Here is a 26,941-nt window from a genome sequence, read left to right as displayed (position 1 = left end):
TCAATAAATAGCATATTCTGGACATGTAGCATTTCAATGAATGTGGCAGTAGGCCACGGGGACCACTGACCCTCACACCTGAGAGGACACTGAGGCCCATGGAGGTGGAGAGACTGCCCAATGCACACAGCTTATGTCAGTGCCTCTGTGATGGCTTTCCCCCCAGGTGACTGTCACCCCAACATTTTACTGACACACACAGAGTTCCTGGCTCTGTCCTCCCACCAGCAAACTCTGTGCATAGCCAGAGTCTCCTCCCACCTGCTGCACTTGGGGTTTATAGAGAGCACTTAGGCCTGCAGTAGCTAAGATTGCACGACTGCACTCCAGGCTGGGCAACAGAGTGAGACTTCATTTAAAAAAAAATCCACAGCTAAGTTGATGCAAGAGCAGCATCTAAATCATAGACTAGAAAAAGCTGCCATCACATGTGACAGTGAAGCTTCAGAAACTCCCTTTGGGAGGTAGGAGCAAGGCAAAGATATGCCCTTCTACCCTTTCTATGCAACCTCTGGTAGAGTTACCGGCTTGTGCAATAATGCAAGAAAATGAACTAAATGTGGAAAAATGGGTCAGGAATAAAAGGAAACCATCATTCTTTATTGACCCTAGAAAAATCTACATTTTAAAAGGTCATAACAAATAAGAGAGTTAAACTGGACACAAGACTAGTAAACAAAACTATCAGCAGTACCCAATTCATAATTATAAAAAGCAAACAATTTCATTTGACATCAACAAAATTATCAGTTACCTAGGAATACATCAACTAAGACAAGGGTAATAACTTTATGAAAAAATAAAGATATCAGTGAAGAGTATTTTTAAAGATGTCTATAAATAGGGAGGTGTGGTGAGACCTGCATGGTAAAGCGATCAAGTCTCCCCAAGTGAGGTGATGAATTTGACGCAGTTCCCACCAAGCACACACCCATGGGTACATGTTCACATGCATCTGTTTACATGTTTTTTCAAACTTGACTGGCTGACTCCAAAAACAATTCGGGACAATAATAACCAAGATAATTTTAAAGGAGAAAAAGTAAGTCGAGGATACATTACACCAGATACAAGCACACCACATAAATCCATTGCAATTACAGCCACATGATATCTTGGTAGAAGAGAAAAATAGGCCAATGGAAAAGAGTACAGAGCACCAAAGAAGACCCTCTTCTGTGTCGAAACTTAGTTTATTAGAAAATAAATAAAGTACCCAATCGTTTGGGCAATTGGCTCTTCATTTGGAAAAAAGATACCTTTAGATCTATACCTCAAGACATACACAAAGGTTATTTTCAGGTGGACTGAGAAACTTTATAAATATAGCAAGACTCTTTAGATGAAAATATAAGAAAATATATTTTGAATACATTTCGTGGACTTTGCAAAATACATAGAAAAATCACATGATCAAAAGATTAATAAAATTGACTAAAATTTAATAATAAATATATCTATAATAAATTTTTAAATGATAATAATAAAATCTAAACTTTCCCTTCCACAAATGATATGGAGACTAGGATAAGGTATTTGTAAAACATCTTGTGAACTAAAGATTTCTATTGAGAGTACTTAAAGATTTTTAAGTGATGCTGGCTCCCCTCTTAGGGGACTCTCAGTTCAAACAGGTTTCCTCGAATGGCCGAAGTGTTGAGTGCCTTTTCCACTCCCATTCTCTCACAAGTGTGCAGAGGCAACTGACGTGTGATGTCACTGCAGACTGAGTACAGAATTCCACATGGGAAACTTGTTTCCCAGGAGCCAGGCAGCAGGAGCATTCACACATCTGAACAATGCTACTCCTGTCACCAGTTTCTAAAGAAAATATAGTTATTTTCATAACATGTTATGTGATGAACGTAACATAATCCTTGATGTTCATTAGCATAATGGATTCATTATGAGTTTTCACTAATTGGTTACTTAATGTGATGGTTAATATTGTCAACTTGATTGGATTGAAGGATGCAGAGTATTGTTCCTGGGTGTGTCCGTGAGTGTGTTGCCAAGGGAGATTCACATTTGAGTCAGCGGACCTGGGAGAGGCAGACCCACCCTCAATCTGGGTGGGCACCATCTCATCAGTTGCCAGTGTGGCTGGGATAAAAGCAGGCAGAGAAATGCGGAAGGACGAGACTGGCTGAGTCTTCCGGCCTTCATCTTTCTCCCATGCTGGATGCCTCCTGCCCTTGAATACCGGACTCCAAGTTCTTCAGCTTTTGGACTCTTGGATTTACGCCAGTGGCTTGCCAGGGGCTCTGGGGCTTTTGGCCACAGACTGAAGGCTGCACTGTCGGCTTCCCTACTTTTGAGGTTTTGGGACTCAGACTGGCTTCCTTGTTCCTCAGCTTGCAGCCTACTGTGGGACTTCACCTTGTGATGGTGTGAGTCAGTACTACTTAATAAACTCCCTTTCATATACACATCTATCCTATTAGTCCTGTCCCTGTAGAGACTAATACACGTAAGATTTTAAATTGTTCTCCATTTTCATCTTTAACATGGTAAATGTTAATAGATAAACAATACTTATTAGGGTTCTCAATTACTTTTTATTATTTTTTTAATTGACACAATATGGCACATATTCGTGGGGTTCACAGGGATGCTGCAGTACATAGAATGAATCGAGGATTAGATCAGGGTGGTGAACACATCCTTCGTCTCAAACACGATAATTTCTCCTCCTAGCTATTTGAAACTATGAATTATAGTCAACTATAGTCACCCTACAGTGCCAAAGAACCATAGGACTTATTTTTCCCATCCAGCTGTAATTCCATATCCTTTAAAAAATCTCTCCCTATCCGTCCCCTCTCCCTCCCCTTCCCAGCCTCTAATATCCTCTATTCTACTTTTTACTTCTATGAGAGCAACATTTTTTAAAGTTTCCACATGTGAGTGAGAACATTCAGTATTTAACTTTCTGTTCCTGGCTTATTTCACTTACCATAATGTCCTCCACTTCCATCCGTTTTGCCATGAATGACAGGACTTCATTTTTTTTACAGATGACTAGTATTCCACTGTGTGTATATACCACGTTTTTTATCCAGTCATCTGCTGTTGGACACCTAGGTTGATTCCATGTCTTGACTATTGTCAATAAACATGGGGTTGCAGATATTGGTTTGATATACCGATTCCTTTCCTTTGGATACATGTCCAGGAGTGGGATTGCTGGATCTTATGGTAGTTCTGATGTGGGGCAGGTGAGCCCCAAGGTGGAGTTTAGTCTGCAAGGGTTCTTGCCTTTGCCCAGGAAAGAATTCAAGGGCAAGCCAAAGGAAGAAGAAAACAGCTTTATTTATTTAGAGACAGAGTCTTGCTCTGTCACCCAGGCTGGAGTGCAGTGGAGCGATCTCGGCTCACTGCAACCTCTGCCTCCTGGGTTGAAGTGATTCTCCTGCCTCAGCCTCCCAAGTAGCTGGGATTACAGGCACGCACCACCACGCCCACCTAATTTTTGTATTTTTAGTAGAGACGGGGTTTCAACATTTTGGCCAGGCTGGTTTTGAATTTCCGACCTCGTGATCTGCCCACCTCAGCCTCCCAAAGTGCTGGGATTACAGGCGTGAGCCACTGTGCCCAGCCAAAAACAGCTTTAGTAATAAAGAAGCAATGTTACAGCTCTGAGACTGTTCCTGCAGAGCAGGGCTACCCTCTCTGCCCTGTAAGAAGAGAAGAGCAGCTCGGGGCAGTTTTGCAGTCATGTTTAATCCACTTTTAATTTCACACGGATTAAAGAGGGTTTATGCAGAAATTTCTAAGGAAGGCATAGTAACTTTTGGGTCATTGAGTCATTGCCATGGAAAGGAGCGGTAACTCCCGGTGTCGCCATGGCAACGATAAACTTCCATGGCACTGGTGGGTGTGTCTGATTGAAAGCTGCTTCCGCCCCAGCCCTGTTTTAGCTAGTCCTCAATCTGGTCCGGTGTTCGAGCCCCACCTCTGGAGTTGAGTCCCACCTCCTACCTCAGTTCTGTTTGTAGTTCTGTGAGGAACCTCCACACTGCTTTCCACAGTAGCTGTACTGGTTTACATTCCCACCAACAGTGTCAAGAGTTCCCTTGGTTATTTTTTGTCTTTTTGATGAACGCCATCACAACTGGGGTGAGATATTTCAGCATTGTGGTTTTGACCCTGAGAAGAAACAGTTTGAGCATCTGTGGTGCTGGGAAGTTCTTGAATGCCACCCTCAGGAGTTCTAGGGTCACCCTTCTGAGGACGACAGGAGTGGAGGAAGGGCTTCCAGCAAGGGGCAGACCTTACCAATGAGTAGAACCTGGCAGCAAGAGAAGAACTAGATGCGGGGGCAGGAGGGTCAGATGGGAGAGGACCTGCTCACGGCAGGTGCCCTACCCGCAGACACTGCAGTCCTCCCCGCACTCCAGGCCCACCGCACCACAGGGCACAGCCTGGCAGCCTTCTCTCAGTCACAGTCCCACTCAGCACCTCTTGTACGTGTGGAAGGGGCTCCATGCTCTGCAGAGGAGCAGAGGAAGGGGAGATGTAGGGAAAATAGAGAGCGGTGGAAAACTGGGTGGGCCACAAATGGCCAGGATCTTCCCTCAGCCATCGTGTGTGGGCTGGGTGGTCACAGTGTCCTCAGAGCCTCGACATCTGCACCTGTGAGATGACACCTGCCTGCCCACCTCTGAGCATCCCAGTTGTGCCCACAGCCCCCGGTGAGGGCAGGGCCGAGACTTGTGCCCAGATTGCTGTATTGATGTTGAATAGACCTGCTGGAAAGGGTTCCAGACGCTATCACACATGGAGTGGGACAGGATGAGCATTCCAACCTTTCATTGAAAGTTCTGTTTATATGTAGCTGCCAAACACCTTGGTGAGTGGACTATTCTTCCAAGATGGAAAGGAACTTGTCCCACCCAAAATGGGGCAGTGCTGTGGCTCAACAGGAGACTGTCACACCCCCAACCCAAAGCAGGTGTGTGAGGAGGGGGTGGCAAAGGGGATGCATGCCCCTATCACAGTGGGTTTTCATTCACAGCAGGACTCCCCGGAGGTCCTCAACCAGGTGGCACCTGAGTCGGGGCCTGGGGACTGGCTAGAGTCAGCTGACAGCAGCTGGAGCACACGTCAGAAAAACATGACCCACTGGCCTAGAGCTCCCGTCCCTGCCCTGTCTCTAAGTTGGCCTTTGATGCCTTTTATTTTTCTTTCCTCAAATGCACATTATTAACTGCAGATGCCCAGCTGAGAAGATGAGAAAGTTAATGAAATTACACGAGTGCTTTGCTGAGTTCCCTTTCAAACTATAGCTTGTTAAGTTAAAACAGCAGTGTGAAGGGTGTAGCTCTCTGTGAAGTTTCTGGATGTGGCCCTGGCCTCAGGGAGCCTTGTGGGGTGGTCAAGGAAGCCTGGCAGAAGGTAGTTCATGGCAGAGACACCAGCCACATGTGGGCCTTCCTGTGTGGGCCTTGCCTGTGTGGGCCTGTCTTTCCCTTGCTGGTCTCCTGTCTCAAGTTCTCCCATCCCTGCTTCTCATGTCTGTGGGCCTGACCACTCACTGCTTTGATACACCCAGCTCCTTGCCCTCCAGCCTGGGCTCAGGTGCACTGTCCCGCAGGACTACAGGGTCATTTCCATGACTCAGTTCCTGGTTTGCCTGTCACCCCCCACCTCCCTTTCTGCAATTGCCTGTCCTCCCACCCGGTTTTATTTTCTTCATTTCCAGTTTTTATTTCTCATACTTTTTGTTTCTTTTCCCTGTAGGAGTGTGAGCCCTGCGAGGAAGGAAACCCCAGCTCGTTAGGCATTCATTAGTGTGTGACCTTGAGCAAGTTGCTGCCATCAGTCAGATGGGTAACATGGTGCCTGCCTTTGGGGCTGTGAAGGGGATTGAATGAGCACAGCTGTGTGTTTGAGAGTGCCTAGATGTGAAGTGTGTTAGTCTTAGAGCATCGCACATGCTAAGCACTATTATCATGACCATTGTCAGCATTCACTGCTGTGTACCCAGCACCTTGCACGGGGCCTGGCATGTGGGAACCCCCGGTTGACAGAGTCCAGTGAATGGAAGAATGAGTGAGTGAGTGGGTGAGGGATGGTGCCCTGCACAGGGGGCCTCCCCCAGCACGATGCAACCTGTGCTCTCAGGCCCAGCCTCTGTCATTTAGTCACTTTTTGTTTCAAGTTCCCAGAGTGAGTAGTAAATACTTCAACCAGTCAGAGTTCTCACAAAAAGCTCAGTGAACATGTGTAATGATTCATTCAGCATTTGCTCAGTGCCTACATAAAGTAGGCTGAGGCTAGAAATGGCAACTAGCACATACACCATGCCCTGGGGATCGAAATATAACAGAGGAGAAAGCCATGTAAAATGAATTTTCAAAGGCATTTGAGACCTAAGACCTCGGGGAAATGACTGTGGGACGGTGGGATTACTGGCGTTCCTTCCAGATGCTACAGATGATGCCCCGTGGCAGCTCTTCCCACAGTGGGTGACTTTTATGAAGTCCTCAGGGGCTGCATCTCAGCATTTGGCAGCCCAGCTTGAACCCTAGCCCCTTTACTTCACAGCTCTGAACCTCACTTCTTCAACTGTGAAATGGGAACAGGAATGGCAAAGCCTGCCTTGGAGGCTGCCTGAGTACCGAGGGACCCAATCAATGCGTGCAGTGTGCGTGGCAGCGCGGGAAGCTGCACACTGCTCACGTCTCCTCCTCTTCTCCAACAGTCCTGGGCGCAGTGTGTGCGGGAAGCTGCATACTGTTCACGTCTCCTCCTCTTCTCCGACAGTCCTTATGTTGTCCATGGCATGGGCGGGAAGCTGCATACTGTTCACGTCTCCTCTTCTCCGACAGTCCTTATGTCGTCCATGGCATGGGCGGGAAGCTGCATACTGTTCACGTCTCCTCTTCTCCGACAGTCCTTATGTCGTCCATGGCATGGGCGGGAAGCTGCATACTGTTCACGTCTCCTCTTCTCCGACAGTCCTTATGTCGTCCATGGCATGGGCGGGAAGCTGCATACTGTTCACGTCTCCTCTTCTCCGACAGTCCTTATGTCGTCCATGGCATGGGCTGGCCAGCACTGGACCTCAGTGCTTCTGATTGTGCCATTTCAACTTCAGTGAGATGCATTTTTTTCCCACTGACAGCTCAGGTAAGTCCCTTACCTCCCCAAAACAGCACCCTGTGAAATCGCCTTCTTGCAGCCGGGTCAGACAGTTCGCTTTGTAGGTTTAATGAATGGTCTTCTGCATTTATCTCAGCTACTGCAGCCCAGTGTCTGGGGAAAGGCTGAGGGTGGTCTGAGGGCTTTGCTGGGCTGTTTTTCAGGCTGCCAAAGCCTGTTCTTGAGAGGCAGATGACCTCATCAAAAGGAGCTCAAGCAAGGGGCTGAGGGGCCGCATCTCCCGAGCACGGCAGACCTGGGGAATCAGTCTGGCCTTCCTTTTTCAGGTTGGGGACACCTCGCCCCATCACCCATCCCACCACACTAGGCTCTGCATCTCCGTGTCTGCTCCTTTACAACAGTTTACTATGGAATGCCCTCAGGGATATAGGAGTGCATCCAGGTGAAGCCTGTGGGGGAAATCCTACCACGTCTGCCATTTGCTGACCTTCTCAAAACTTAGCCTCAGGACCATTAAGTCTCCCCTGGTTGTGGTGGGGATGACCAGCTTTATGCCCCATTTCCTCATGCTTGGGCATGCGATGGACAGGACACTGACCTCTCCATTCCCAGTGCAGGCATATGGGGACAAATACTCCCTGGCCACCTTTGACTCTCAGCTGGCTGCTCCATGCTGCCCGCGTCTTAAGACCAGGAAATACTCCATATTTGCCCCTTTCTATTGGCCTTTGCCTGAGCCCAGCTTAGAACATGCAAAACCCAACTATTACTGTAACATAATTAATTACTCCTATTCCTACGTCACTGTTAATAAGATCTCCTAGGCCTTTTCCAGGTCTCAGGCCTAATGAAAGTGCTAGAAACACAGAAGAGAAGTAAGATACACTGTGCCAGCCTTTGGAGGCTGCCGAGTAAATGACCCTGGAATGTTCCCTTTTCCGCACTGCGCTGGACATGCCAGTTAAATGACCCTCGGTATTACCTTTTCCACATTGCACTTGACAGAACACCGATTTGATCACAGAAAAGTGCTGAACTGACTCATAAATTTGGGGCAGGTTCCCTACTTTACTTTCACCTTGGAGATGAGTGCACATTTGTTTGTGAAAGCTTCAGAGAAGTTTTGCAATAATCAATCACTTTTACTCAGGGTTTCCTGAAATTTCCTGATTATAGAAAACAATTTTTAAAATATTTTTTGTAGAGTGATACTAACATTCCTCAAAATACTGGTGATCCACTAAATGTGGATCATGGCTACTGTGGATTCAGTGTCAGAGACAAGGAAACCAGGGCTTCTGAGGCAGAATTCACTAGGTTCACCTTAGGAGTCGACTGCAGAGTGAAATGAACCAGAGGGCACCCTCGCCCACTCTTACATCTGGGCCTTTATGTCCCCACCTTTTCTCTGTTTTTACTGGTGTCTGCACACTGTATTTGTGTGGCGTGTCAAGGCACAAATCTACAGGGAACATCAAATCAGAAAAGTTCACTCTCTGCCTTGGCAGCTCTCATCTGCAGGAGTGTGTGTGCACGGGGGTATTGGTGCAGCCAGTGAACACAGCACATTCAGCTGGCAGCACCCCGAGATGAGGATGAAGTGACTGGGAAGGTCACAGGAGAGGAGGGCTGCAGGTCCCAGGTTCTTCATGGAGGACAAGGTGTTTGTATGGGGTCCTGGAGGAGAGGCACGAGGACCTCTGCTTTATCCTAGCTTGCAGCAGGCTAGAAACACCCAACAGATAACTCCCCAAAAGGGAATAACATGGGACAACTTTGCCCCTTTGACCCTACAAATAGGTTTTATTTCCAGTACGATGAGCAAGCACGCTGAACTGTCTTGCAGTTGCCCGATGGGTTCTTCCCACCCACTGTACAGACAAAACCAATTCACCGAGACTGTGGTACTGCACTAAAGAAACAGTTTAATTGATGCAGCTAGCCACGTGGGAGAAGGAGCTGCTACTCAAATCAGTCTCCCAGAAGACTGGGAGGTTTGGGTTTTTCAAGGATTGTTTGGTGGGCAGAGGACCAGGGAGTGGGTGCAGTTGATTGGTTAGGGATGCAATCATAGGGTGTACAAAACGATCCTCTCACGGAGTCTGCCTCTGGATGGGGAGGTGGGAGTGCATAGGACCAGTTGAGTCATGAGCCATGGGTCTGGGTAGGGTCAGTCGGTTGGCAGAATGCAATCTGGAAAACAGCTGAAAAAACCAATCTCAGGCTCTACAATAGTGTTGTTATCTACAGAAGCAATTGGAGAAGGTACAAATTGTGTGACTTCTAGCCATATGACTTCTGAACAATAAGGAATTTCAGAAACTATGTCTACATTTTAGCAGAGTTCAGGCTCCTCCCAAAATCCTAATCACGTGGCCTTTCATTCGTTTTTGGTCCCCAAGGAAAGAGGGCTTTAGTTTTAGAGAGGGACTAGTATTGTTCTATAACTTAATTTCTCCCTGGATTAGTTTAGCCTGTGCCCAAGCATGAGCAGGACAGCCCGCCTGTGAGGCTAGAGGTAAGGTGGAGTCAGTCATGCGTGACCTCCCTCGCTGTCATAAGCTTTGCAAAGGTGGTTGCAGTCTTTCTCTGGTCAGAACACATGGTGCAGCCATCTGAGATCTTTGCAAATGGACAGTAGCAAGAGAAGTGGAGAAAGAGGCCAGACTGTGGTGAGTTCCACCTCACTGAAGGCCAGCGGGGGGTGTGGATTGGCAGGATAGTATCCAGTGTGGAACACAGGAGGTGCACCAGTGAAGGGAAACCAGGTCGGGAGCATCAGCCGTGGGAAATCATAGAGGGAATCCTTGTTCTCTTGCTGCTTCCTGGGGTCTGCAGTCTCCCTGTCCATCAGACGCTGGCCCTCCTCGTGGCTTGCTGACTGTGCTTTATGAAATTCAAGCTCACATTTCCCCATATTTTCTGAAGCAGTGGTGAGTCTGGTTCTTGACTGGTTTTGTTTCCAGACGGGTCCCTTCTGTCTTTTTACTCCCCACTTCCAGTGGGCACGTGGGTTTCCCAGGGCCTCAGGCCTTCTGTCTGCTCTAGGGGAAGCTGGGGACATCTGGACTGTCCTCATGGAAGCAGAGACGTTTTGCTGCGCCTTAGGGAATGGGGAGCAGTGGGGAGTCTTGTGGAATCCTTGGTCTCTACTCCACCCCCGAGCTCCTGCTGAGAGGTCTGCTGTGCCTGTGCCCTCCCTGGGGGTGGCACAGTCCAGGATCTCCCCACCTGGCATCCTCTGAGGTGGATGCTCCTGCCTCTGAGACAGGCAGCCCTCTGCTTGCTGGCTGCTCCCCAGCATCTGTTTCTGACTCACTGCGCAAAACGGACAGGAAAGTTGAGGGTTCCTGCCCAGTGTCTGTCTCCAGGCACAGAGTCTCAGTACCAGCTCTCAAAACTCTGTCTGCTCACCTGGGCAGCTCCAGGAGGTGGGGGAGGTGTCAGGAGCACAGCAGCCCCTTGAAACTTCCCAGGATGGCTGGTTTTGGGGGTTTATCACATTATTTTTGTCCCTCTGGTTTTAGCCACTGTAGGCCAGTTTGTTCACAGATTTTTACCAACTTTGGCTCATTTCATTACCTTATCAGAGGTGGGAATTCTGAGGTCCCTAAGCCAGAGGCTTTCAGGGATGTGGCTCCCTCTGCCGCCCTGGCAGGGAGGGCGCAGGGGTCCCAGGTGGAGCCTCTGACCTAGAGCCTTTGGCTCTAGAGCCTGGAGCCTTACCGCAAGGCTGCCTGTGGGTTTGGCGTCGGCCTGGAGCCCAGGCTGCTGGTTATCTGGAGACAGCCTCCCCGTAAGATTTCTCTGAGACAAGAAACAATTATGCAAATTATCCTAATTCTGTTTTAAAGAATAGAGAGATTGATTGCAGAGACAAACCATTTAGGCAGGCAATGTAGAAGGTGTTTCCATGGCTAATCTGCCTTCAAAGGAGAGGGATTTTGTTTTTAAACTTCAGACCCAGAAAATTGATTGTTCTGTCAACTTTAGATAATTATCTGTCCTCCCTGAGGCCCTAAGCTTAGCAGAAATGTTCTTTCTCTGAATCAGTACTCAGCTTTGGATCTCTGTTGGGTTCCCTGTGAAGTGCTAAATCAGAGATTCCCCCAAAGCAGTGGATCAGGAGCCTTCCTCCAGCCACAGTGCCCATCCCGCCTGCAGAAGAATGGACAGAGGCTGCAGAGCTGGCACTGTGTCCCTGGAGGGGCTGGTGGGGACTCACTGTTCGGGGGACAGGGGAGGCAGAGTCCACACTCAACTGCTGCTTGGAGATGGGCATGAAGGGCAGGCAGGTCTGGCCTTGGCCTTGCGGTTTGTTTCCATTAAAGACCTTCAAGACCAGAAGGGACCAATAGGGCCGGACTATGCAGGGAGAGAAGAGGTTCTAGGGAACTGAGTTCTGAAGTCTTCGTCTTCTCACTGTGCAATGGGGTTCGCCTATAAAGCAGGCTGCTTGTCCTCGGGAGAGCTCATTGTGGAGAAACATCACTGGACAGAGCCCCTCCTTATCTGCATCAGACTCCTCTGGTCTCCCCGGTTGCCTTTTTCTCTGCCCCTAAGGGCACCTGTCCCTGGAGAGGCTCTCAGGACAGTATCCTGGACACCCCCTGCCTGGACACCCCTTGCCTGGCACCCCTCCTCTCCACCATGTCATCAGAGAGCTCCACCTGCCCTTCTAGCCCCCTGGTCCGGCACTGCTGGTCGTGAGGTTTGGGCCCTGTGACCTGCCCAGATCCAAGCTGTGGGGAAAGTTTGCTGAGACCAGTTTGGGGAACAGAGGGGCCTTGTTGTACCATTTGTTCTGGGCACAGGGGACCTCCTGCATCATCTATCTCCTCCATGAGATGCTAGTTTCAGGGATTCCTTGGGGACATTGGAGAGCAGGGCTGGTTTAGGCAGGGGCCTGACCATAGTCCAGACAGTGCAGACCCTACCTGAGGTGCCACATGGGCCCTCATCAGTCTTCTCTTCACACAGTGGAGTCACTCCTGTGCCTCCCCTGTCTGCACTCCATTGAGCCGGGAAAGGCCTGCAGTAGCCAATGCCCACATTTGAGTTTCAAATGTGAATATACCCAGGGATTGCAATTTACCAAAAGATGAAGGAAAAGGCCTCTCCCAGTACTTGGTCAACATTATTCTGTGGTATTTTTCAGAAGAAATTAGCATTTAAGCCAGTATACTCTTAGTAAAGCAGATTATGCTCCATAATGTGGGTGGGTCTCATCCAATCGGTTGAAGGCCTTAAAGGAAGAAATACTGACCTCCCAGGGGAAGAGGGAATTCTGCCCCTGGACTCAAGCCACTCTTCCTTGGATTGTAGCCTCTGTAATCACACGAGACAATTCTGGACATCTCCTCCTCTCTTTTCTGTTTCTCTGGAAAACCCTGACTAATGCAATTCTTGTTAAGCTGCTTTTAAGAAGTGTGAAGAAAATATTAAAAAGATGTAACTAAGAATTTTGAATGGACGATCTAATTATTTCACACTGGCTGAGATCTCCCTGATGTTGACATTGCAATGACACTGTGCACTTCTTGGGGTAAGAAAAAGTGCAGTCTCAGTATCCCTCCCACTAAATAGGAAGGCAAATTGCCATTTCCCGAAAAGTCCAGAATAGTAAGTAGGTAGACGAGTAACTCTTGAAGTTACATAAGACAAATCAGTTGCAACAGAGGATCATAAACCCCTCGTGTATGGAAGGAAAACAAGTTTGTCAATGTGCAAACTGTAAGTCTAAGTTCCTACTTCTGTAAAAAGTAGAGTTTCCTCTTCAAAGACTTTCCTTCCCATCTCATTAGAAATAAATAGTAACTTCTCTTAGAAGCAAAATTCATTCAAAGACCTGTGCTAACATTTTTAAATATCTGCTAGCCCTAATAAAGAAATCAATATACTTTATGTTCTTAGCTCCCACAATTTAGCCTAAATATTTGCCCTGGCATGCTTATACTAGTCCAAGCAAGCTTTAGGTCATTGCCTGTTCCTCTTCTTTATTCGAAGGTGTTTTTACTTTTTTCAGCATTTCACAAGTTACTTCCTCCTTCCTTTGTTCTCCTCTGCCTTTTCCTCTTTAAAAAAGTTCTAAGTTGCTAGCCAATCAGGACAAATACAGAATGTGAGGTCCCGTTCCAGCCACTGGAAACTGGACACAGCAGTAGGGTGGATGCGTCAGGTTATAAATGACCCTGTCTCCTTTGCTCAGTATACTGTTGTGGCAAAACTGCTGGCGAGTGTACACTTTCTGCAGAAATTTAAAAAAAATAAAAATGACCTTGCCGAGGAAATTAAATTTACATTCAAGTGCTATTTCCTTACTGCACTGGGAACAAGCATCTCAAGCAATTTCAACCCTGCTGGACAGCATCAAGTGAGGGCCGGGATGGAAAAGCGGCCGTGCCGAGGTGCCCCGGAAGCAGCCTCCAGAGTGTGCCTCAGAGTTTCTGGCCATTTCAGCTAAGACTTTTCTTCTGACAGACTAGAAGTGAAAAAAAGAATTATTTACTTTGCTGGGAAATGTGACAAAAGGTTAAAATTCTACTAGTTCATAAAATATTTGAAGCTAACTTTGTTTTTATAAATAAAATTGTATTTACAATTTAAGCTTTAGTTCTCATCCTTGCTGTTATAAAAGTTATTCTAAGTTATGTCAGTCTTTGAGGGTAAATGTAGAGTATTTAAAATAGCTTATATTTGGAAAACTGAACGGTGTTTGTTGTCATGATTTTACTTTGTTCTTGACCACATTGGTCCCAGAGAAAGTCAAGGTCTTCACCCACGGATTCAAGATTCTTGTGGCAGCTGCTGAATTCTTTTCCAACAATGCTTGGGCCTCATCAGCGTCATGTTTGTGCACCACCCCAGCCCCAACCACAGACATGGGGAGGAGGAACAGAGCTCTACCGTGTAGCGTCACTGCCAGTAAGAGTCTGGCTCTCCCATGAAGCATTACTCTTCCTCTGCATGTATCTTAGAATTTCAAAAGCCATTTGGCCTCCATTTCTTTAGATTGTGGATAAGATCCATAAACTTGTACTGGGGTCACTGTTCCTCCAGCCTCTTTAGCACGTATCTGCAGTCTCATTTCCAGGCTGTTTCCTCTATGGGCCACTGCCTGCAGAATTCCCAGATGAATCCATTGCCCATTCCCTATAGCCACATCTCCAAATCCACAGCCGTTCTCAGCAGCTGCCTTCACACTCACATCCCAGAGGTCAAGTTGCCACAGCTGGTGTGTGTTTCCAGCCACTAGGCAACCCCAGGTCTTCATCTGAGCACCCAGGGCCAGAAGTCTCACCCTGTCCCCCATACCATCCCTTCCCAGACAGCCACGGTTTCCTTCCTTCTGTTGCTCACACAGTGCTCTCAGCCCCAGATGCCCTTCCTGACACTTCCTCCCAAGGAAACCCAAGTCATCCATCAGGGTCCACCCAAATGTCCACACCCTCTGGTAGCCTGCCCAGCCCCAGAGGCTCCCCTGAGCTCCCTTCCCCCATTAGAGCCTACAGAGGCAGTGCTGCCCAGCAGACATCTCGGCTGGGAGTCAAACAGAGCAAGGCTATTTTGGTCCCTCTCTCCACTCTATGTGACCCTGAAATGTGCCCTGGCCTTAGGAAACATTCAGCTACATCAGAGAACGTGAGTATGCATGTGGTTTGTATAACACAGGCAAGACATGGTTTTTAGATACGTTCAGAATAGATAGTTACAGAGGACAGGTATGTTACATGTGGGAAGGAAGAGACACAAGGGCCAAGAGATACTTAATATGCATGAGGCTCCTGGGCACTAAATGTTCAATTCACAATGTGCCTTTATACAAGAGACACCTAAACATGCAGAACCACGGGGCCTTTGTTCTCCACCATTCCTGGTGCCCATTCTGGTCCCATGCGTCCTCTGCCCAAGAAACACGTAGAACCCATGGCAGTGCAACAGCTGCTTCTTGGCAACTCCACCATGATCAGGCACACTTGTCCCATGTCTGTCCCGTTGAGCCGGTGTGTGTCATAAGCCCTTCAGCTGTGAGCACTCTTGCCCAGACCTCGGCTCTGGTCCTCATGGCCACACCTGAGTGGGTGAGGTTGACTAGCAGAGAAAGAAGAGAACCGATGAATGTTGACAGCACAGGAATCAGGTCATATGGCCCTCCCATCTCCTTCCCTCAGCTTCTTGCTGTGTTTTGCGAATGGATTTTATAAACCTGTGATTCGAGCATCCTCAGTTGCTTCTCGAGCCTTTCCGCTCCATGAACTCTGGGACAGCTTGCCTGGTACTGCAACTGGAGGACATCATTGCATCCAGAGAGCTTCCCACATGACAGTCTGTGAGCAAGGGACTTCGCCTCCCTGGATGGTGGTTTTCTTTTATGTAAAAGATGTGATCGTAGTCTCTATTTCTCAAGGGTGCTGTGAGAAACACACAGAATAAGGCCACGTGAAAGTGTGTGGCAGGTAGCGGATGCTCAGTAACGTGAAGCCTGCCCTTCCCGTAGCCTTTCTTTTCCTCCACTGGGTCTAGACTTCACATTGTCCCATGGTTCGAGATCCTTGGTTCATCCCGAGTCTTATCATCATCCCAGAAGCTTGGAGGGAGCTCCTGGGGAAATCCAGCTTCACGGTCCCACACTGATCACTTCCCCTGGGCATGGCCTGGTAAATGCAGCTCAGATCCGCTCCCCAGGCAAGTCAAGGAAGCTGCTGCCCAGAAACCAAGTGAGGACATTTACAAGAACCGGCAGCAGCAGCAGCAGCAGCAGCAGCAGCAGCAGCAGCAGAAGAAGAAGAAGAAGAAGAAGAAGAAGAAGAAGAAGAAGAAGAAGAAGAAGAAGAAGAAGAAGAAGAAGAAGAAGAAGAAGAAGAAACTGGATTTGCTTTTTCACCAGAGGATCCAGATTTCCCTGTGGCCTCGCAAACAAAAAGGAAGGAAGAAGGAGCAGCACAGTCATCCCTTTGTGAAAAAGGCATTCAAGTAACTGAGTGACTCAGCAAGCCTGGGTCTTGGGGCAATTACGAATACCTGGTTGAAGGGCAGTCCTCAGGCAGAGCCCCTGAGACCTGTTGAACTCTAGAGTGTGGGAGCAGAGGAGATTCAGGGCCTGCCCAGGGGCAGTGTCCACAGGGGCAGAGTGCCCCCAGGACTCGCCCTGGCTCAGTTAAGGACTCCCCTCAGGATCTGCAGAGGTGCAAGGCAGGGTGCATCTCTGCCTGGACTGAGCTGGAAATGCAGCCGTGTGGCTGAAGTGGCCACTTCCTGCTTTCTGTAAAGCAGCCACAGGGACCTGTGAACAGGTAAGACCCTTACTCTTGATTACTGAAGAACTAGAACCCAGGCTCCCTTGACCTTCTCTCCAAAAATCCAGATGACACGAGGACCCTCTCCCAGCTGAAGGGGCAGATTCATGCTTTAGAGTGTGGGGAGTCAGCTTGGGAGCACGTGAGTGTTTAGCTTAGGTGTGGGCCTCACAAAAGAGTCAAAACAAGTCAGCCAGGACTCCAGCAGCCTTCATTGTGTGAGAGATGCCAGCACTGTGGCCACAGCCTGACAGCTGCGCAGGCCACATAATGTGTGGGGCCTAGTGGAAAACGTGGGTTTTTTTTTGTTGTTGTTCAAAATCATGAGCTTCCAGGGGCGGCAGCAGAACCTTAAACTGCTCTGAGGCCCTTCTGAGCACAGGACTTGGTATGACTGCACAGGGATACCTGGCAGGCCAAGTGCAGGGACAGAGCGATCTGCCCAGAGGCCAGCAGGTCCCCAGTCAGTGTCTGGCACCAGCTCCCTTCATGACCTGGGCTGGCTCAGTTTCACGGGACTCCCAAGGCTGGAGGCTTCCCCGGAACACCATCCTCAGGGATTTCCCAACAGGAGCAGCCTCTGGCTTCAGATCTGTCCTTGTTTGACTCATAAATTATCACTCAGACTGAGAAAATTAACACTCAGTGATTCCTGAAAGGGTGCCCAGTGCAATAGATAATTTTCAAAGTGAGTTCATCGGGGATTTAATAGCCAGGCAATGTCCATTAAAACAGCGACAAACATGGGGAGAAAAGGAAAAGTTCCAACTGGAAACTCATGCTGGCTTGACAGTTGTTCTCAGGGAGCAGAACAGAAGTGGGCATTTTCATTCTGGTTACACCATCAGCGATACCTCCACGGAGCCTCTCAGCTGGTTCCTCCTGGGTCTGGGCCACAGGCCTCCCAGTATTGCCGGTCTCGGAAGACATCTGTGGGCAGGTTCTGTAGAGGGAATCTGAGGCTGTGTGGGATGAGCTGCAGGACCCCCTGTGGGGAAAGTCAGGAGGCAGCACCAGCTCCTTCACCAGGACCTGAGGGTACTGTGGCTCATCAGGGGCCATCGAGGACATGGAGACCCTGCACAGTGTTTGAGGAGTCCTGCTACATCAGTTTATTCTGGTTTAGGCGGTTGAGGGGAGACTCAGTGAAGTCTTGGGGGTTCAGGGCTACACTGCCAGCCTCTGGGACAGCAGCCCCAGTGTCCCCCGACCCAGGCCTTGCTCCTCCCTGCTGATGAACGCCCAGTCTGCTCCCAGATGCACATGTGTCCTGAAGACACCCGGTTCTCATGCTCTTCTCTGCAGCACCTGAATTGGGCATTCCTGGGTAAAGCAGTTTAAGTTACTTTCACTTTTATCCACCTTGTTTCCGTTATTTCAACCATGCATGTCCCTTGTGTATGTAGGATAAAGGTGTCTAAGAATAAAGGTCCATGATTTAAAGTTTTTTCCTCTTCTTTCCCTGTCCTGACCACCTGATCATAAGCTTGTAGAAATAAATTGTGTCTCATGTTGTGTATCTTTTGATGCATCTAGAGAGATGGTTATATTCATATAAATAAACGGGCACATCCAGCACATTATTTCTAGTTGTCGTCTGCTAATAAGTTTACATCTGGTAAATGCCAGTGTTTCTTCAAATGGCTGCATTGCACATGAGTCAATCTGTGTGACAAAGAAAGTGGCAGGTTTTGTACAGCCTTTGTAAAGACATTCTTCAATGCTGCCTTTTAAAATAGAAATGTTAAATCCTGTAACTAATCAACCTATGCCTTGTTAGAGGGCTGACATTTTCAATAATTCCTTTACAAAGGGTAGTGAGATGCATCAGATCCCCCAGTGGCCCCCAAGTAGGGACAGTGACAGTCAGCAGTTCTTTACAGACACCTGCTCCGTGGCAGGTTCTCTGCCGGCCCTCGCTGCGGGCGCCCTCATCTAACAGGATGCTTCGGTCCATGGGTGGAGGACAAAGGCCTATGGGCTTGGGGAGCGAGTTCTTTCATCTCCTACATGACCTTCATCTGCTCGCGTTTCCCACGAAGTGCATCTGGGTTGGAAGGAGATGGTGGTTTCCCACGGAAGTCTGGTCCCTAAGTGACACCTCTGCTGCCTACATCAAAATCTCCCCGGCTTGCTCCACAATGGTCCCGTCACGTGGTGCAGACTCAGGCGCAGTCTTGTGTGTGCAGAGGCAGGCTTGGTCTAGTGTGCTCTTGATCATGCACCTAGTCACATCTGTTCTACAGTGTTGCATTCTTCTAATTTCCATGCACATCTTTGCATAGGCGTGTTCCCATTGTTCCCATGCCAATAAGTGGTGTGCAAGGTTCCAGAGTGCGCCAGTATTTCTTTAGTCGGTGTCATGCTGTTGGATATTCAGGTTTTTTAACCTAGTGTAAATAACATTCACATTTCTAAAAACCAGAAGAGTGTTTGTGATTAACATATCATCTTAGTGGATATTAAATTGCTGCATCTGATTTCATTTCTCTTTCCCAAATAAAGAGTCAGTTGTGTGGGCTAGTCTCATTCTGAAACTGCACACTCCCATCCCAGAGGTAGAAAGCGAGATCTCCTGCCTGCATTTCATGGAGCATGTGATTATGGAGGTGTCCAGTCCCAGCAAACAGACCCCACATTCTTTTCCTTCAGTGACTCAGACGCAATATGTGGAGAGTCCCAGATAGTATCGCTCCCTCACGTTCATTAACCTCCAGAGATTAAACATCACCTGATACACAGAACTGTGGGTTCCCCGTTTGGCTAAGCATCAGGTGCAGCCAGGTTCTTACCTAGGTGCACGTGATAAGGTGCTGCCAGATGCCACCAGCGCAGACAGTCAGTGAGCCCACCTCATCAGAGGGCACATGAGATCCCCAAATGAGAAAGAACTCTAAGGAGCCAAAATCTGCCAAGATGGGTACATTAAAGCTTGCAACTTTGCACGTGAGTGCACCCTCAGACTCAGCCAGTTTATTCTCCTTTGCAGTCCATTCTGAAAAGTCCAGCCAGATGATGGCTAAAGAGTAGAGAATGGAAGGTGGAAGGCGGTTGCTGCTTGCAGAAGAGGCACGCTGGCAGCATTGGCAGGGAGGAAGAGACTGGAAACTGAGTAGCAGATCCGAGAAACCAAAATGCTCAGCAAATGAGGGCAGGTGGCATGGAGCTACTTCCCTGGGTCCAAGAGCCTAATTACCTTATTGTTCCATAAGTTCATGGCCTGCGGTCATCAGGGAAAATAAAACACTGACTGGGGGTCAGTCTTTTCTGTTTAGAGGAGGCTCCCTGAAACCTCCCCCTCCCGGGTTCAAGCGATTCTCCTGCTTCAGCCTCCCGAGTAGCTGGAACTATAGGCGCCCGCCACCACTCCCCGCTAATTTTTTTTTGGTTTTTTTTTTTTTTGTAGAGACGGGGTTTCACCGTGTTAGCCAGGATGGTCTCGATCTCCTGACCTCGCGATCCGCCCGCCTCGGCCTCCCAGGGAGGGGGAGGGGGAGGGGGGAGGGGGAGGGGGGAGGGGGAGGGGGAGGGGGGAGGGGGAGGAGGGGGGAGGGGGAGGGGGAGGGGGAGGGGAGGAGGAGGAGGGGAGGAGGGGAGGAGGAGGAGGAGGGGAGGAGGGGGAGGGGGAGGGGGAGGGGAAGGGGGGAGGGGGAGGGGAAGGGGAGGAGGGGGAGGGGAAGGGGAGGAGGGGGAGGGGGGAGGGGGAGGAGGAGAGGGAGGGGGAGGAGGAGTGGGAGGGCGAGGGGGAGGAGGAGGAGGAGGAGGAAGTCTCAGGGCAGCCCCAGCATCCAGGCAGGGCCTCTGCAAGTGAGATGCAGATCCAGCCTGTTGGCCACTTAGCAGCTGCTTGGCTGGCTGCAGATCACCTGATCTCTGCTCACCAGTAAATGGGGGTTGCAGTTAGCACTTACCTTCTGGGGTTTCTGCAGCTTGAAGGGGCAGCACACACCATGTGCTGAGAAAGCGCCAAACTCAGGCAAGCTTTTCCAAGAGTACCATATCAGATTAACATCCAACCTGTACAGGACACCATCAAATCTCCCCACCCCTCATTCCAATGGAAGAAAAGGGAATCTCTGTCCTAGGGGGAGCAAGCACAGGCCTATCTATGCAGTCGGCACATGGCCCAGGTGGGGAAAAGGCCCTTGGATACGTGCTGGTTTCACCAACCATTTGTAGGTTGGGTTTGGCCTGGACCCCTGCACCCCAGGAGGCCGGCAACCCCCTTCATGGGACAGGACTGGGAGGTGGGTGGGAGGGCTGAGCTTTGAGGGACGCCATTATTTGGCCTCATGGGAAGTGGTGCAGGTGGTTGTTGGTGGCTCTGTTTTGCAGGACCTGGGTGATCACCCAAGGAGTGAAAATTGCCTTTTTATGAGAAATTGCCAAAACTGATGCAAGCTCATCAGTTGAAAAGGTGAGTAATGCTGACAGTTGGCTTCATCTGCCCCTTCCCCACAAGTAACTGGTGTTCAGAGGTGGATTTGGTTCCTTCCCAGCCTTTCCCCTTTGCATGTAGCTGTGTGCATGTACTTTTGTGTGTACACACAAATACGTTCCCTGGAGGGGTTACTTTTATTTTCTTATTTGGGGGGATAACTAGTGAGGCAGCCTGACACTTGCTTATCTTGTCTTTTAAGTGTGGAGTCCTCTATGGAGTGGGCATCGGGTACTTACTAGCTGGCCTCTGCCAGCTGTTTGGCTGCCGCACTTTCTGTCCTTCACAGACATGCTGGCCACTTGGTGTGACATTCAGTGGCCTTGTTTGCAGCTAGTGTGATGAGACGAGTGGACCAGGTACGTTATAAACTGAAAAAGCACACAACATGCAGAGCGAAAGGATAAATGACCATGTGTGTATGGCTCTGCTGAAGTCCACATCACATGACTGAGATGACAAACATTTTTTCACCTAACATTTGGGCCCCGAGAAACGGCATCTATGTTTTACTTTTTATTTATAACAGTTAGAAGAAATACTACCAGGCTTTCTTTTCCATTATCCTCAACTCCCACTTTACCCCCTCAAGTTTACTTACCTCAGAGAGAAAGTGGAGCTCGCCTGGTTAATGAGAGCCTGAAATTATTTGAGCCAGGTCACTGTGTAAAGGTCAGACTGCTTCTGTCTGCTTGTGCATCACTTGCGCAGCTCAGATATTTCATAGCTCCCTGTATACAGGTAGATGTGTTACCCTCCTAGCTGCTTTCTTGGTTTGATACATGCCTGGGAGCATGTGGGAGCACTTAATGTCTAGGCTCATGGGAGGACTGTTCTGCCGACCCCAGCTCATCTCTCCAGCTCAGCCTGCATGCATGCCTTCCTCCAACTGATTCCAGAGTAGGGGATGGGAGGTCTCACATTGACCTCAAGTTTATGTGACTTTTTCCACCTCAGCTTTCCCAGACAGCCCCTGCTGTGGGACTTGAAAGGAGATTTGTGAAGTCAGTATCTACTTTTCTTGTGTAGGTGTTTATAAATTATTCCCCTGGAGGGGAATAAATGTTAGAGGTACTCCAAACCCCTAACATATAAAAATGTAAGCCTGGCCCTTTTTTGGTGGTAAAATATGTATAACATAAAACTTACCATTTTAACCATGTTTAAATGTACAGTTCTGTGGCATCCAGTATATTCAGTGTTGTCCAACCATCTAGTTTATCTAATTTATCCATATCTACAACTTCTTTATCATCCTAAAATGAAACACCATTCCCATGAAGTCACTGAATAGAAGACTGATGTATTTGACTCCATAAAAATTGAAACTGTGTGTGAGAGAAAAATGCCTCTAAGTTGAAAGTCAACAGACTGGGGAAATAGATCTGCCACATACATGACAGACAAAAAGCTAATCTGGGATATATACATACATATGGGTATATGTAAATATCCATTTTAAACACCATTTAAAAAATACCATCGTTTCCCCATTGAATAGTGTTGACTCCCGTGTTAAAAATCATGACCGTATTTTTGGTTCTTTATTTCTATTGCATTGGTCTTTGTGTCTGTCTCTATGCTGGTACAAGTTTTGGGTACTGAAGCATTGCAGTAAGTTTGAAACCAGGAGGTGTTAGTCCTCTAACTTTGTTAGTTTTTAAGATTGATTTGGCTACTTGGGATTTTTTGAGATTTCGTCTGAATTTTAGAATAGGTTTTTCTATTTTTGCAAATATTGGAATTTTTAGTGATTTTATTGAATCTGTAGATGACTATAGCTAACAATGGCATCTTGACAAGGTTTTGTCTTCCAGTCCATAAACACATGATGCCTTTTCATTTATTTGTCATCTTTAATACGTTCATGCCATGTTTATAGTTTTTGCTGTACAGGTTTTTCATTTCCTTGGTTAAGTGGGTTTCTAAGTATTTTATTCTTTTGATGCTATCATACATGATACTGTTGTCTTGATTTCTTCTTCAGATAGTTTATTGTTATTGTAGAAATACAACTGATTTTTGTGTATTATTTTGTATCCTGCAGCTTTGCTGAATTTTATTTATTGCATCTGACAGTTTATTTCACAGAAACCAAAAGATTTTTAATATATAAGGTTATGTCATCTGCAAACAGATAATTTTACTTTTAAAAAAATTGGAATATCTTTTATTCTTTTACTCATGTTTTAACTAACTAGAATCCTCAGCACTATATTAAATAGAAGTAGTAAAAGCAGGCATCCTTGTTTTTGCTCTTAGGGTAAAAGCTTTCAGTCTTTCACCACATTAGCTGTGTTTTTGTATGACATTATGTTAAGGTGTTTTCTTTCTATTTATAGTTTATTAAGTGTATTTTATCATGAATGTGGGTTAAATTTTGACAAATGCTTTTTCTTTGATTAAAATGTGATCACATGAGGCTTTTTTCCTTCTTTATGTTAATGTGATATTACGCTGATTTTCATGCGTTAGAACATACTTTTATTTCAGGAGTCAATTATACTCATTCATAGTGTATAATCCTTTTAGTGTACTGCTAAGTTTGAGTTGCTGGTATTTTGTTGAGGATTTTTGCATCAGCATTTGTAAGGGATGTTTGCTTGTAGTTTTCTTATGGTGCCTTTGTCTGGCTTGGTGTCAAGTTAATACTGGCCTCATAGAATAAGTAAGAAAACATTACCTCCTCTTCAACGTTTTGAAAAAGTTTGAGAAAAACTGGTGTTAATTCTGCTTTAAACGTTGGGTAGAATTCAACAGTGAAGCCATCTGGTCCAGGCTTTTTGTTGCTGGGTTTTTGATTACTGATGCAATCTTCCTGCTGAATCTCCTTGCTGAATAGGTTTATTCAACTTTTCTGATTCAGTCTTAGTAGGTTTTTTGTTTCTAGGAATTTGTTCATTTTATTTAGGTTATTCAATTTTTTAGTGTATAGTTCCTTATGGTACTCTCCTACATCCTTTTTTTACTCTAAAAATTTGTTAGTAATGTACCCATTTTTCTTTTGAGTTTAGTAATTTGAGTATTCCCTTTTTTTCTTAGTCAATCTAGATAAAATTTTTGTCAGTTTTGATCTTTTCCAGAGAATAAACTTGGTTTTGTTGATTTTTGATATTGCTTTTCTGTTCTCTATTTCACTTATTTCCACTGCTATCTTTATCATTTTTTAAATTTTGCTAGCTTTTAGTTGTCCCTCTTTTTCCCTCTGTTTTTAGTTCCTTAGGAGTAAAGTTGTTGATTCAGTATCTTACGTTTTATAATCATTTATAGCTATAAATTTTTCCCTTACGGTACTGTTTTTGATGTATCTCTTAACTTCTGGTATTTCATCCAGTTTTCTCTCCATCCTTTATTTGATACATGAACAAATTACATGAGTGAAGAATACCACTGTTTTCTTAAATAACTTTTCAACTTCAGTAAGTCATGCAAGGATCAAATGTGAGAGAAATAGAGAACCTCAGGATCAACTCAAGTATTTGGAAAAAAGTACTGAAAAATGAGGTGGGGTGGTTTCCAAACTGACCTGCTCAGCATCGAAGGGATTGTTGTTTCTTAAGGAAGCCATGGAGTTTTATCAGCTTAAAAGTGAGTGGTTGCTAAAATGAATTTTTTTTCTTTTAAACTTTTCGAAACTTATTTGTGGACTGTGGTTTGTTAGAATAGTGATTATTTTGTTTTTATGAGATGTTTCTTGTATTCTTCTTCTTATTTTTTTAAGGCAGAGTCTTGCTCTGTCACCCAGGCTGGAGTACAGTGGCTCGATCTCAGTTCACTGCAACCTCCACCTCCCAGGTTCAAGCGATTCTCCTGCCTCAGCCTCCCGAGTAGCTGGGATTACAGGCGCCCACCACCACACCCAGCTAATTTTTGTATTTTTAGTAGAGATGAGGTTTCACCATGTTGGCCAGGCTTGTCTCAAACTCCTGACCTCAAGTGATCCACCTGCCTCAGTCTCCCAAAGTGCTGGGATTACAGGTGTGAGCCACTGTGCCCAGCGTGTTTCTTGTATTTGATGATGAAAATCTGTTATTGACAGGCACCCGGCCTGTTTCTTGTATTTGATGATGAAAATCTGTTATTGATAGTAAGAGGATGGGGGCTCAGGTTAGCAACAGGGTGTTAGAAAAGCAGCAGTAAAATTTTGGTTCTCAAAACATTTGATGTCTTATTCCTTTTTTTGAACATGGGTTTTGCTAAAAAAAAAAAAAAAAAAAGGCCAGCCATTTTGAAACTTGATTTTATTGTCATGTTCTCATTTTGAAATTCATCTTATGGCTTGTATGAATTGGCAGCCGTATGTGGGAAATTTCAGTTTTGCATATTTTTGGATTATTTTCATTTTTACATCAGATTTTGAACAGATGCTATACAAAAGTATTCATTTATTTATTCAACAAAATTTAGTGCTGGTTATGTTGCAAGCACTTAGTGAACTTCATGCTGTACGTGCCTCACATACTTTTGCGAATGTAATGGCAACATCAAAACCTTTGCCCTTATGCACCTTATAAACCTTTAATTTCAAGGCATATTGATGAGCGGGCATCTGCTATAACGTGCTTTCATGGTCATTTAATTCACCATTATTTGGGTATACCTTATATTGAAGCTGATTACTAAAAATTGGAAACTATTTAAACATATCTGTGTCTTGCCTTTTTCCTTAACATATGTAGATCAAGGAGTCACTGAGAATCAATTTTAGGGATAGTTATAAAAATCTTAACTTTGCGACTATAACTTTGTCCTCAATGTAATAACTGCAAAAAATGATTTACATTTCAAAGGCTTTAATCTTTGTGTTTTTTTGAAAAGGAGCCTTCACCGAGATTCTTTAAAAATTCTTGTCTTACAGTAGAGCATTTTAGGCTCATGGATATGGTCCTCTGATGGATCTGTACCCCCTCAGTTCTCTGTCGCCCTCCTGTGGTGAAAATTAAAGCTTATTTTCATTTCATGTCTAGGATGTAGTATGTTCTTATTGGGGAAAAAATGATGTTGCTGAGAAATAAGTGCCTTCAGTATCACTGTGTGTCACTTAATAAATATGACTAATATCTACTTTTACCAATTGCTGCAATTTGATGCTTAAACAGCCATCTTTAAATTATACTTTTTCTTTGGTTAAAGAAAAATAATTATAATAGATATTAATTATTTTTACCTAATTTTCTTATGTGGACTGCCATTCTTGTAATATAAACACCTGAAAGTTTTAGTTCTAAGTACAATTATTATTTATTTTTATATTATTTATTTTTATTATTAGTGTCATCTTTTTTTTTCTGTAGCCAAAATCAACTCCCTTCCTTTCACTTCCTTTTTTGAATCAGAATATTACACTTATACAAGCAAGAGCAACAGCTCTATATCCAGATCACTGCAGTGCTTAGAAGATACAACAGCACAATTTACAAATCCAAATTTCCAGGAAGTCTCTGCACACACCTCTAGTACAAAAGATGCTTCAGAGACTAGAGGGTCAGAGGGCAAAGAGAGGAAATATTCAACTCCCAGCTCAGGTCAAAAGGGAAGAAAGCCTGGTGTTGAAAGAAATCCAAGAAGGACTGTGTCTGCAACTCGCCCCTTTCTGTAAAGTATTCATGGTGTTTTAGTTAAAATGTTTGTTCTTATGATGGTCAAATAATATTAATAGTTATGCTTTGTAAGAGAATTTATTCTTATAATTAATGGATCATTCTAAATTATTATATGTTTAGTTGCTATAGTAAAATGATGTCAAAGATTTGTTGCCTGTTAAATGTTTCTGGGGTCTTTGCTTTATTTTCATATTATGATCTGTGCTTCCAAAGTTGAGTGGCAATTTTATTGTTTATACAAATGTAAAATAAAGCTTAAGTTTGGGGAGAAAAATAAAAGCTAGAGTTTTCCTTTCAGCTCTATAGAACAGTCATTCATTTCTATAAATGTTCTTTATATAGATTTCCTAGTTCCACATTTAAAAATAAATATGGGGATCTACACAGGTCTCAGTAAATACTTGTTGATTAATAATGCATTTATTATAAAGCTTGAAGTTTAAAGTAGAATTTTGCTCAGCCTACATATCTTTTATGGTCAGGCTGCTATAATTATG

General features: G+C 45.9%; 1 protein-coding gene across 1 annotated transcript in view; it reads left to right on the top strand.

Moving 5' to 3' along the window:
* LOC115933269 (tubulin polyglutamylase TTLL11-like) overlaps positions 1 to 26,741 on the top strand; it is a 118,335-nt gene extending 91,594 nt beyond the window's left edge. The window contains exons 4-6 of the transcript XR_008678746.2: positions 20,739 to 20,820; positions 21,044 to 21,200; positions 26,178 to 26,741. The gene's annotated coding sequence lies outside the window, so the exon portion shown is untranslated. The remainder of the gene's footprint in view (positions 1 to 20,738; positions 20,821 to 21,043; positions 21,201 to 26,177) is intronic.
* Positions 26,742 to 26,941: the final 200 nt, after the last annotated feature.

This window comes from Gorilla gorilla, chromosome 3, assembly GCF_029281585.2.
Source record: "Gorilla gorilla gorilla isolate KB3781 chromosome 3, NHGRI_mGorGor1-v2.1_pri, whole genome shotgun sequence".
Classification (NCBI taxonomy): Eukaryota; Metazoa; Chordata; class Mammalia; order Primates; family Hominidae; genus Gorilla; species Gorilla gorilla.
The sequence above is the reverse complement of the archived record's forward strand: the minus strand, read 5'-3'. Positions and strand labels throughout refer to the sequence as shown.